The 13,683-nt window shown below is 41.1% G+C and overlaps 1 protein-coding gene across 1 annotated transcript in view; it reads right to left on the reverse strand.

Moving 5' to 3' along the window:
* The window catches only part of LOC134339504 (zinc finger SWIM domain-containing protein 4-like), a 155,368-nt gene extending 148,465 nt beyond the window's left edge, over positions 1-6,903 (reverse strand). The window contains exon 1 of the mRNA XM_063036087.1: positions 6,589-6,903. The gene's annotated coding sequence lies outside the window, so the exon portion shown is untranslated. The remainder of the gene's footprint in view (positions 1-6,588) is intronic.
* Positions 6,904-13,683: the final 6,780 nt, after the last annotated feature.

A 13,683-nucleotide genomic window follows, 5' to 3' on the forward strand; every position in this document is an offset into this window, starting at 1 on the left:
CTTATCTATTTCTGAAATGAGGAACCACTTATTCTAAACATAAAGGATTCTGCAGATGCTGATAATTGGAGGAACTCAGCAGGTCAGGCAGCATCTATGGAGGGGAATAAACAGTCAATGTTTTAGACCATAAGACCATAAGACTTGGAAGCAGAATTAGGCCATCTGGCCCATTCAATCATGGTTGATCCTTTTTTCTTCTCCTCCTCAGTTCCTGGCCTTCTCCCTCCGTTACCTTTGGTGCCATGTCCAATGAAGAACCTATCCATTGCTGCCTTAAATACATCCAACGACCAGGCCTCCACAGCTGCATATGGCAACAAATTCCACAAATTCACCACCTTTTGGCTAAAGAAATTTCTCCACATCTGTTTGAAAGGGCGCCCCTCTATCCTGAGGCTGTGCGCTCTTGTCCTAGACTCTCCCACCGTGGGAAACATCCTTTCCACATCTACTCTGTCTAGGCCTTTCAACATTCAAAAGGTTTCAATGAGATTCCCCCCCCCCACCACCACCCCACTATCCTTCTGAATTCCAGCAAGTACAGACCCAGAGCCATCAAATGTTCCTTGTATGATAACCCTTTCGTTCCTGGAATTATCCTTGTGAACCTCCTCTGGACCCTCTCCAATGCCAGCACATCTTTTCTTAGATGAGGGGCCCAAAACTGTTCACAATACTCAAGGTGAGTATTCTCTTCCTTTACACACTACAACATCAGGCATACTGCTAGTATCTTCCACAGTGAAGATTGATGCAAAATACTCATTTAGTTCATCAGCCATTTCCTTGTCCCCCGTTATTATTTCTGACTCATTTTCTAGAGGTCCTATATCCACTCTCTTTTTTCTTTTATTTTTAACTTTTACTATCCACTTTGATATTATTTGCTAGCTTCCTTTCATATTTTATCTTTTCCCTGCTAATGAATTTTTTAGTTGCTCTCTGTAGGTTTTTAAAAACTTCCCAATCCTCCATCTTCCCACTAATTTTTGATTTGTTATATGCCCTTTCTTTTGCTTTTACAATAGCTTTGGCTTCCCTTGTCAGCCAAAGTTATGCTATTTTACCATTTGAGTATTTCTTCATTCTTGGAATACATATGTACTGCACCTTCCTCATTGTTCCTAGAAACACATGCCATTGCTGCTCTGCTGACATCCCTGCCAGCAGCTCCTTCCAATTTACTTTGGACAACTCCTCTCTCATACCACTGTAATTTCCCTTACTCCACTAAAATACTGCTACATCAGACTTTACTTTCTCCCTATCAAATTTCAAGTTGAACTCAATCATATTTTGATCACTGGTTCCTAAGGTTCACCGGTTCCCTACATAACACCCAATCCAGTATAGCTGGCCCCCTAGTAGGCTCAATGACAAACTGCTCTAAAAAGCTATTTCTTAGGCATTCAACAAACTCACTCTCTTGAGATCCATTACCAACCTCATTTTCCCATTGACCTGCATGTTAAAATTTCCCATGACTACCATAACATTGCCCTTTTGACATGCCTTTTCTATTACCTGTTGTAATCTGTGGTCCACCTCCCAGCCACTGTTGGGAGGCCTGTATATAAATGCCAGCAACATCGTTTTAATAGTTTATTAATAGCAAAACGTCCTTTTACTATTGCAGTTTCTTAACTCAACCCACAAGGATTCAACATCTTCCGATCCTTAATCACGTCTTTCTACTGATTTGATGCTATTCTTTACCAGTACAGCCACACCATCCCCTCTGCCTATCCCTCCGATGTAACGTGTAACCTTGGATTTCAGCTCCCAAGTACAACCATCCTTCAGCCATGATTCAGTGATGGCTACAACATCATACCTGGCAACCTGTAATAATACAAGATCATCCTCCTTATTTCTTATACTATGCACATTTAGATACAACATCTTGAGTACCGCAATTGCTATTCTTTCTGAGTCTGCACCCCTAATGTTTTGATACTCAGCATGTTGGCTGGAACTAAGTCCCATCACCTGCCTACCTTTCCTGACAGTCTGACTGCATGCTATCTCTACTTTTTTACCATCCGTCCTGTCCTGAGTCCCTTGACTCTGGTTCCCACCCCCCTGCCAAATTAGTTTAAACCCTCTCCAACAGCTCTAACAAACCTGCCCGCGAGAATATTAGTCCCCCTCAGGTTCAGGTGCAACCTGTCACTTTTGAACAGGTCATACCTCCCCCAGAACAGATCCCAATAATCCAAGAACCTGAAGCCCTGCCCCCCTGCACCAACTTCTCAGCCATGCATTTATCTGCCAGATCATCTTGTTTCTACCCTCACTGGCGCGTAGCACAGGCTGCAATCCAGAAATTACTACCCGGAAGATCCTGCTTCTCAGCTTTCTACCTAGCTCTCTAAATTCTCTTTTCAGGACCTCTTTGCTTTCCCTTCCTATGTCATTGGTACCAATATGTACCAAGACATCTGGCTGCTCCTCCTCCCTCTCCAAAATATTGTGGACGTGATCTGAGACATCCCTAACCCTGGCACCTGGGAGGCAACATAACAGCCGGTTGTCCCATTCACATCCAAAGAATCTCCTGTAGGTTCCCCTCACTATTGAGTCCCCTATCACTATGCTCCCTTCTTCTCTCTCTCTTTCCCTTCTGCACCACGGACCTTTGCTCAGTACCTGTAACACACTCACTGTGGCATTCTCTTCGGATGTCATCCTCCACAAAGTTTCCAAAGCAGTATACTTGTTTTTGAGGGGAATGGCCACAGGGGTGCTCTGCTCTAACTGCCTATTTCCATTTCTCCTGACAGTCACCCAGCTACTCACCTCTTGCAACTTCAGAGTGACTACCTCCCTGTAACTTTGATCAAGTACCTCCTCACTCTCCTGTACAAGCCGAAGATCATCCAGATTCTGCTCCAGATACCTGACATGGTCTTCAAGGAGCCGCAGCCAGATGCACTTCACAGAGATGTAGTTCCCCAGGAGACAATGGGTCTCCCAGTTTTCCAACATCCAGCACGAAGAACACACCAGAGCCATTTAAATAATATAGTAAGAGAGAGAAAATACAAAAAGGAAACAGATGCTTTAAACAGAGCCGACACCTCTTTTGAGCCAAAGCATGTCACTTCTACTCTCGCCACTGGCCACTCCGCTTAGCCTCTCTGTACTTTTATTTAGTTCACAGAGCTCTGTGGACATTGCTGATAGGCATCACACAATGGACAAACACCTGCGAAGCTCTCTTTTTAAATCATCGCTGCTGACCTGTGAGGAGCACCTCTTCATAGAGTTCTGTTGATGCTGCTGATAGACCCCGTACAATGGACAAATGCCCGCAAAGCTCTCTTTTTTGGGCTGAGACAGTTCATCAGGAAGGCCTAGATAAAGTGGACATGCAGAGGGTGTTTCCTAAAGTAGGAGAGCCCAGACCCAGAGGGCACAGCCTCAGAATACAAGGACATCCCTTTAGAACAGAGATGAGGAGAAATTTCTTTAGTTACAGGGTGGTGAATCTGTGGAATATAACGCCATAGACGACCAGTTATTGTGGCAATTCTGCTCTTACGTCTTATGATCAGGACTGAAAAACCTATCCTTCAATGTCAGCAAGACGAAGGAATTGATTGTTGACTTCAGAAGGAGTAGCGGACCGCACAACCCCATTTACGTTGGTGGTGTGCAAGTGGAACAGGTCAAAAGCTTTAAGTTCCTCGGGGTCAATATCACAAGTGACCTGACTTGGTCCAACCAAGCAGAGTCCACTGCCAAGAAGGCCCACCAGTGCCTTTACTTCCTGAGAAAGCTAAAGAAATTTGGCCTGTCCCCTAAAACCCTCACTAATTTTTATAGATGCACCGTAGAAAGCATTCTTCTAGGGTGCATCGCAACCTGGTATGAAAGTTGTCCTGTCCAAGACTGGAAGAAGCTGCAGAAGATCGTGAACACGGCGCAGCACATCACACAAACCAATCTTCCATCCTTGGACTCACTTTACACCGCACGTTGTCGGAGCAGTGCTGCCAGGATAATCAAGGATGTGACCCACCCAGCCGACACACTTTTTGACCCTCTTCCCTCTGGGAGAAGGCTCAGGAGCTTGAAGACTCGTACAGCCAGATTTGGGAACAGCTTCTTTCCAACTGTGATAAGGCTGCTGAATGGATCCTGACCCGGATCTGGGCCGTACCCTCCAAATGTCCGGACCTGCCTCTCGGTTTTTTTGCACTACCTTACTTTCCACTTTCTATTTTCTATTTATGATTTATAATTTAAATTTTTAATATTTACTATTGATTTGTACTCCAGGGAGCAGGAAGCGCAGAATCAAATATCGCTGTGATGATTGTACGTTCTAGTATCAATTGTTTGGCGACAATAAAATATAAAGAAAAGTGGACTGTTTATTTCCCTCCAAAGTTACTGTCCGACCTGCTAAGTTCCTCCAGGATTTTTTTTGTGTTAGCTCCTTATTTTGAAACAATTCTCCATTTTCTAGATTCCCTTATCCAAGTTCTATTAAATAAATTAGTTACAGAGATAGAACATCCTGCACTTGGCAGGTGTTGAGAAAGAATGGCAGCGAGTGGCAATCAGATTTGCGTTTGTGTCATACTCAGGCTTATGGAAGTGTGGCAAGATCTTTGCCACATCAGCAGTAAAGATTGCTGGCAGATTCGAGCTTCCAGTCAACCCTTCTTCCTCCTGCTCTCTGTTGGGCTCCCACATGTGCTTGCCTGTTAATCCAGTGACAGGTGGGGAGTTCAAAATAATTATCTCATGGCGTTTCCTTTTTCTTCTGCGGGGGGCTGGGAGGGAGTCAGAATCATGCCCTCCCCATTTTGCAAAGCTGTGATTCTCAAATCCCTAATCCGATCCTGTCACACTTCACAGGATCCAGCCTTTGATCCTGAATGTCTCTCGTTTTGCTCTATTCATTACCTTTGCTTTGTGCCTCCACTTAGCTTGACCACAGCAGTGATCTTTGACACAAGACTTTAATCTTTCTAAACAAGCGCAAGTGACAGGAAAAAGCCCATTTAAAATCAAAGCCCTTCAAATCCTTCATAAAAGATAATTAGAATAGAATGATCTTTGGAAGGGGGGAGGGGACTGATTGTGGGGGCAGGGATTTGGAGGATGGGGAGAGTATAAAGTGTGCACTTGGCTAGAGTACAAAGACCCAACTACCGGACACCAACCCCTGCCTGGATACCTTTCTTGCTCAATATGTGAACTACTTTTTCCTTACAGTCTGGCAATAACTCAGCTTTGGAAATTAAAAGGAAGTGTTCCATTGGTCTTAAGCATAGCCCATACGAATTTCAACCGCAGGCTAATTTCTGCCTGCTCTGATCTTTTAGAAAATATTTGGCATATACTACAAAACAAATTAGGAAAAAATGAAAGCTGTAGAGGCACCAATTTTCCTCAAATGAGATAACGAGGTTGTAATAAATGACATAGGAAGGGGCGATATGGCCAAATGGTGGTTAGCACATTGTTTTGCAGTGCCGGTGGTCACCGATCTGGGTTCAATTCCCACCACCATCTGTAAGGAGTTTTTGCTTTCTCCCTGTTACAGCATGGGTTTCCTCTGGCTTTCTCCCACAGTCCAAAAACAGTGAGTGATTGGCACGCTATTTGGTGCCAAAGTGTGGTGACACTTGTGGGCTGCCCCAGCACAATCGGCACTGATTTGATTTGACACAAACAATGCATTTCACTGTGTGTTTTGATGTTTTGGTACACAAGTGACAAATAAATCCTCTAGGATTCCCCACTTTCTTTGTTATTAATGATCTGAACTGCACATTTTTAAAATTAATTCATAGGGTGGGATGTCACTGGTCATGCCAGTATGTGCTGTATGGATGAAAGAAAAATGAAAGGCCTTGCGGGAGGGAAGAGTTAAATTGATCTTGGAGTACGTTAAAAGGTCAGTACAACATTGTGGGCCAGAGGGCCTGTACCATGCTGTACTCTTCCATGTTCTATGTCCTACACTGGCGTTTATTGCCATCTCTGACCACCACAGACCTAACGAGACTGTAAAGGGCTAACCACTATTTGCCTATTATTGGTTCCCACACCCATGTTTACAGTGAACCAGTCTGTGGAAACTATTCACACTGTGGATGAGCCCTCCCAACTCTGGGGAGACTGCTGAGCCAAAGCAGAACCTAATCCCACTGAGTAAAGTTTCCCTTTCAATATCGAACAAGGAAATAATAATTGGTGCAAGATAGTGGTACAGTTATTAATGGATGGAGGTAACTCATGGATCACCTACAGTCTGCACCTGAAAGCCCTGGAACAATACCAGCAAATTTCCTCACAAAATAGTTTGAGGATCAGATAGAGGAAAGATGCACTAACACCAGCGTACTGGAAGAGGCCAACATGAACAGCATCATCACAGCAATAGCAATGCCAATGCATAGGTCATATCATCCAGATGCCTAACTTCACACTAAATAGGTGATTATGTAAGCATTCAAGAAAGCATTGTAAAATCAAACTACAAGAAAAATACAAAGACAACAACAATTCTGCACATCAATACAATCTAAGTGCTCTACCAATTCTCTTGGAATGATCATTACTCACATTGGAATCCGATATTGAGCACCACCAGGCTCCTTGAAGCAGAGGTCCTCAGAGCTAAGTCAGGTCCTGTCACACAGCACTTGGCCACTCTATGGCAACTGCTATTGGATCCTAGGTGATTATTTATTCTGTATTGACTACTTCAGGGCTCTAGAAAGGAAACAACAAACAGTATGCCAGAGGAACTCAGAATCAAGTTCATTATCACGGTCCTATATAGACCTACATAATAATACCTTACAGTATTTATGGAGCACTTTTTATACAAACGATGTAGTTCAAAGTGTAGTTAAATTAAAAAATGGAAAAAACAAAAAGATTTTAGTTAAAAGCAAGATTAAATAAACAGGTTTTGAGCTGGCATTTAAAAGTCTGCATCCCTTATTGTTTTAGGCATTGAGTTCCACAGTTTAGAAATGTAGTTAAAATAAAGCTGATCTGCCAATTATCTTTTGAGCGATATTGTTTAAATTTAAGAGTCTGGCAGAAGAGATGGGAGAGCTCCAGTAGGATTACAAATCTAAAGCGACTCTGTGATGTACTCTGGTCGCAGACCATTGAGAGCTTTAAAAACAAGTGAAATAACTTGAAAATCAATTCTAAAAGATCAAAGTCAACAACGTAGAGTGGTAGGATGGGAATGATGTGCTCCCTCATCCTGGATTTAGTTAAAAGTCTAACAGCAGCATTCTGAATGAGTTGAAGTTTCTTAATAGATTGCTTTAGTAGTTAAAGTTATAGAATTCTCTATAACTATAGTGTAACAATAACTATTTGGAGCACTATCATCTATATAGTTATAGAGTATGATAGTACAGCTACAGGTCCTTCTACCCATCTAGTCCATGCTGTTTGATCTTTTGCCTAGTCTCATCTACATGCAATAGAACCATAGCCCTCCATACCCCTCTCATCCATGTATCTATCAAAACTTCTCTTAAATGTTACAATTGCTCCCCATCTACCACGTCTGCTGACAATTTGTTCCACGCTTGCATCTTGTATAAGTGACACATAAAATGCTGGTGGAACAGCTCAGGCAGCATCTATGGAGAGAAATAAACAGTTGACTACATATTCCTCTTCTTAGATGACATGCTGAGTGATGACATGTCTGACCAGCTGAGTTCTCCAGCATTTTGTCTGTGTTGCTGTGGATTTCTAGCATCTGTAGAACCCACTTGTGTTTACCCACTGAGTGAAAAAGATTTCCCTCAAGTTCCCTTCAACTAGTTCATCTTTCACCCTAAACCTATGACCTCTAGCTCTAGTCTCACCAACTTGAGGGGAAAAAAACCTACAAGCATTGACCCTATCTATACCCTCTATAAAAATTTGTCTCATTCCCCTACACTCCAATGAATAAAGTTCTAACCTATTCATCCTATTCCTGTAACTCAGGTTCTCAAGTCCAGACAATATCCTTGTAATTTGTTTCTGTACTCTTTCAAGCTTTCCTGTAGCTAGGTGACCAGAATTCCAGAATACTCCAAATGATGTGAAAGTTGTTGATTTGCAAAAGCAGTACTGCACAAAGACAAAGTTACATTAAAGTTCAAAATAAATAAGTATGTAAAAAAAAAATCAAAATAATGAGGCAGTGTTCATGGATTCATGACAGTTCAGTGGGTTAAGCAGGGTTTCAATTCTGGTTGCATGGCTTTGTTGACAAATCCTTCACCCAGTGCTACTATTGGACACATCTTCTCCACATCAACCTTATCTAGACCTTTCAATATTCAACAGGTTTTAATGAGATCCACCTGCATTCTCTGAACTCCAGCAAGTATGGGCCTAGAGCTGTCAAATATTTTATAACCCTCTTCACATGCTTCTAATTCAGATATTACTATTCATGTCCACTTCAAGTTCAAGTTTATTGTCATTCAAACATACGCGTGTATACAGCTAAATGAAATAGTGTTCCTCTAGGACGGTGATTCCCAAACTTTTCTTGGGAAACTGCCCCCTTGGCTCACAGACCACATCCCTAGCTCACCCCTGTCCTTTTCCTGCCATTATATAAAAACTGTAAAAAGATTTTGATTTTTGATGCATAGTGAAAGAAAATAGAAACTGCAAATTCAAAGCAGTGACAAATAATTGCAAAAATATCCAAATCTACTTAAAGCTATAAGTAAAATAGTTTCTTTATTTAATTACAAATGAAAACAATTTTCAACAACAATTTTAGAGCAGAAATTAGTAGTCCAACTATTCACTACTTCATTGCTTTTTCAGCTTTCAATGATATGGATGGGCTTGGTGCAGTGATATCAGCTTCTCAACATCAGGCTGAATGTCACTCAGGAGTCTCAGATTCCCACGTTATGTAATTTGCAGTCTATTTTCATCGCTTTGAAAGAAATTGAGTGACTGCACTGAAACCATGCTCCAATTAATAGGATGTTAGAAAGGCAGTAAAGAGCATCTTGACCTTTTTCCACAGTGCACGATAGCATTCAGAGATTTCTTTCTGCAACCAAAAGTCTTGATATGAATTTTTTGGAATATTGGCTTTGGTTCGAAGTCATTTTGTAGCAAATTCAGTTCCTCCTTCATCCTTCCTGTTAATTCCTCACTACAAGTGTTCAGGAAAGGATTTATTATCCAATCTGGAATTTGCATCCAGAGAAGAGCTTGAATTCTCTCTGAAATGTCCTTATGCAGCACACCCAGGTGCGCACAGTATACTTGAAGATCATCACCTGGTATTCTTTCTTTCTCTTCCAACTCAGGGAGGCTTGGAAATGGGAAAAGCTCGAGACAGCCAATTTTTGCACTGACAGTAAATAGGGTTAACTTGGACAGAAATGTGGAGATGACTGATTTGACTTTGGTAACATTCACGTCATTTCCTAGCAATTGAAGATCGATTTCATTAAACTTTGTGAATAACTCTGACAAATAAGCAATGTCATGCCTAATATTCTTCTATTGAATACTGAATGAAGAATTTGCGTCTTGAAAGAATTTTATCCGTTTCGAAAAGTGCATAAAAGCATCTCGTCAGTTTCCTTCTGAGAGCCATCTGTCTTCTGTGTGCAACAGCAAGTGCTCAAACTGTTCACCATTCTCAATACAAAGTTCTCAAAATAGTCAAGAATTGAGAGCTTGGGATTTGATTTTATTTATCTGGCTTCACCTATTACCTTCTAGCTATCTTTCTTACCCTCCCCCCACTTTTTATTCTGGCATCTTCCCTTTCCTTTCTAGGCCAAAAGAAGAGTCTTGGCTCAAAATGTCAGTTGTTTGTTCACTTCCATAGATGTTGCCTGACCTGCGAAGCTCCTCCAGCAGGTTGCGCATGTTTCTTTGGATGCCGGACATCTGCAGAATTTGTTGTGTTTATGATTTCTTCAGTCTACATTTCTCATGATATGCCAAATACAGAAGTGTCACATTACTTTTCAACGTCTAGAAGGTGCTTTAAGGAAAGTCTAACAGAATGGTGGGTTAGCAAGAGATGAGGTGATTACGAGATCATTGTAATCAACTATGAGGCACTGAGAATCAATACTTACAATAAGTAATTCTTTTCTTAAATTAGTCTGTAATTCCTCAGCTGTCCACCACCACCTTTATTTTTATTGCCCACTTAGAAACTCTCACCTGCCCGGGCGGGGCGGGTGGGGGTGATATCAACCATTTTGGGAACCACTGTTCTAGGGCCAAGGTGCAAAACACAGTACAAATAATCACACATAGCACATATAGTTACAATCCAGCACATATGGTCACAAAACAATATTAGCACAAATCTCTGAGTGGCATGGTCTGAACATTGACTGGTTGGCATAAAGTGTGAGGTGCATGTTTATGTGAGATAATATAATGTTGCTGGCACTATTATAATAAAACAAGCAGTTCTATAAATATTCTCCCTACAACTGGTAATTCTTTCATCAAAGCGGGTCCTAATCTTTCGAATTCCTGTCAGCTCAATGAGCCATGCCCCCACCCCAGCAACCCACCTACTTAACGCTAACCTAATCACAGGACAATTTACAATGACCAATTAACCTCCTAACCATCTTCGGAATGTAGGAGAATACTGAAATCCACATGGTCATAGAGAGAATGTATAAACTCCTCAATCCAGCGCCATCTGCAACGAGCTTGTACCCCCTCCCTCTCCTTTCCCAGTAGAAATCTGGCCTGTTAGAAGATTGCCACTGAATAATTAGACATTTGAGGCAGTAGCTTCCAAACAAACAGTGTAAACTGTGTCATTAATTACTACTGTGCATTAACTAATGATGGATAATAATTACACATGGGCTATAATAAAAGACTGATATTGACTGCCATGAAATTTCCTCTGATTAGTAACCATTCTGTGCAATGTACTTCAGGGCAGAGCCGCATGCATCTCTCAAGATTCAAGATTGTTTAATGTCATTTGCACTACGCAAGTGTGAAGTGGAGTGAAATAATTGTTAGCCCGGATCTGATGCAGCTTAAAAATACAAGAAAATAAAGAACACAATAAATATAAATACATAAGACAGTTTATATTCATAAATTGATTGCTGTCCATAAAGTGACAGTAGGCACAGGAGTGTCTGTACATAAGATGATTCTGACAGGAAATGATAAAGTGGGTTAGTGAGTGGAGGTGATCATCCTGACTGCATAGGGAAAGTAACCGTTTTTGAGTCTGGTGGCCCTGGTGTGGATGCTATATAAACTCCTCTCTGATGGGAGTGTACCAAACTCACTATGAACCTATAATTTAACACTGGCAAATGAACAAGAAAATGACATACATTGCATGGTGCCCGTCACAATCTCAGGATACACTGCAGACAATAAGATGCACTTATGCAGGCAACACAGCAGATCGTTTTCACAGAATAAGTTTTCACAAATGTGAAGGCAAATTCCACAATCTATGGACTCACTTTCAAGAACTGTACAACTCATGTTCTCAATAGTATTTATTTATTTATTATTATTATTTGCTTATTGTTTGTATCTGTAGTTTGTCTTCTTTTGTACATTGGTTGCTTGCTAGTCTTTCTGTATGTATTTTTTCCATTGATTCCATTGTACTTTTTCTGTATCTACTGTGAATGCCCACAAGAAAATGAACCTCAAGGTAGTGTATGGTGACATACATATACTTTGATAATAAATTTACTTTGAACTTTGACTTTGAAATTGTTTGATCATGTCACATGTCACAACAAACATCGAAAATCTTTGTGTTGCATGCAGATCATTTCATCACATCAGGGCACTGAGGTAGTACGAGAGAATACAGTAACAGAACACAGAATAAAATGTAACAGCTATAGAGAAAGTGCAGTGCAGGCAGACAATGTACAAGGCCATGAAGAGGTGGGCTGAGGTCGAGAGTCCATCTTCTTATTGAAGGGAACTGCTCAATAGTCTTCTAACAGCAGGATAGTAGTTATGTTTGAGTATGGCATATGTGCTTTCAGGCTGATGGGAGAGGGGAGAAGAGAGAACGTCTGGGGTAGATAGGGTCTTTGATTATGCTGGTTGCATTAGTGCGGCACCACTAAATGCGACATGGTAGCATAGTGCTTTACACTGCAGTGACCCCTGTACAAACCCAACGCTTTCTGTAAGAAGTTTGTACATTCCCCCCATGACCATGTGAGCTTCCTCCGGATACTCTGGTTTCCTCCCACATCCGAAACACAATGGATTAATAAGGGTTAGTATATTGTGGGCATGCTATGTTGGCATCAGAATCATGGCTACACTTGCGGCCTGCCCCCAGCACATCCTCAAGCTATCGAAGTTGGTCATTTACGCAAATGACGTATTATATCTTGATGTTATGATGTACATGTGACAAATAAAGCTAATCTTATCTTTAAGAGGTGTGGATAGAATCCATACAAGGGAGGTTAGTTCTGTGATGTGTCCACAACTTTCTGCAGTTTCTTGTGATCTCAGGCAGAACAGTTGCCACACCAGATCGGGATGCATCTGGATAGGATAGGGTGATTTCTGTGGTGCATTGATAAAAATTCGTTATCCAAACACTGTGTTTTGGTGATGTTATTTTAGGGATTGATGCTGAAAAACATATCATGTAGATAATATCCTCTAAAATACTTTTTGCTTGAGCGTCAGACAGGGCTTTGAGTTATCATTGATTAGTTTTATTATTATCAGATGTACCAAGATAGAGTGAAGAGCTTTTGTTTTATGTGTCATCCAGACACTTCACTCCGTACATTATTATACATTGGTACATAGAGCATAGAACAGGAGAACACAGGCTCTTCGGCCCACAATGTTATGCCGTCCCTCTAATCTACACCAGGATCTATCTAACCCTTCCCTCCCACATAGCCCTCCATTTGTCTATCATCCATGTCATGGTCATACTTTATTAATCCCGGGGGAAATTGGCTTTCGTTACAGTTGCACCATAAATAATAAATAGTAATAGAAATAGTAATAGTAATATTACTATTAGTAAATAGTAAATAGTAATAGTCATAGAAATAATAAATAGTAATAGAATAGTAGTAGAAAATAGTAATAAATAGTTAAATAGTAATATGTAAATTATGAAATAAGTCCAGGACCAGCCTATTGGCTCAGGGTGTCTGACCCTCCAAGGGAGGAGTTGTAAAGTTTGATGGCCACAGGCAGGAATGACTTCCTATGACGTTCTGTGCTGCATCTCGGAGGAGATCTAAGAGTCTCTTAAATGTCGCTGTATTCCATGAACCCACCACTGTCTGTGTGAAAAAAACTACCTCTGACATCCATAAGCTATAGGAGCAGAATAAGGCCATTCCATCATGGCAGATTTATTATCTCCCTCAACCCCATTCTACTATATCAACATAAGACATAGGAGGCAGGGATACTTATCTTTAACCCCCCCCCCATACGTTGTGATAAGAAAACAGAGTGTTGCAGTTACAGAACAATTAGACAAAAAGCATCTGATCTGAAAAGACAAAATTTCTGACACAGCAGCGCTCTCTCAGTATTGATTTTATACTGAATTGAAGCATTATAGCTGAGAGAAGGGATAAAAATTATGAGCCGATCACAGGTACAAAAGAGCCAAGTGTGAAACGATTCACATTGGACGGTCAA

This window comes from Mobula hypostoma, chromosome 29 (genome assembly GCF_963921235.1).
Source record: "Mobula hypostoma chromosome 29, sMobHyp1.1, whole genome shotgun sequence".
Lineage (NCBI taxonomy): Eukaryota > Metazoa > Chordata > Chondrichthyes > Myliobatiformes > Myliobatidae > Mobula > Mobula hypostoma.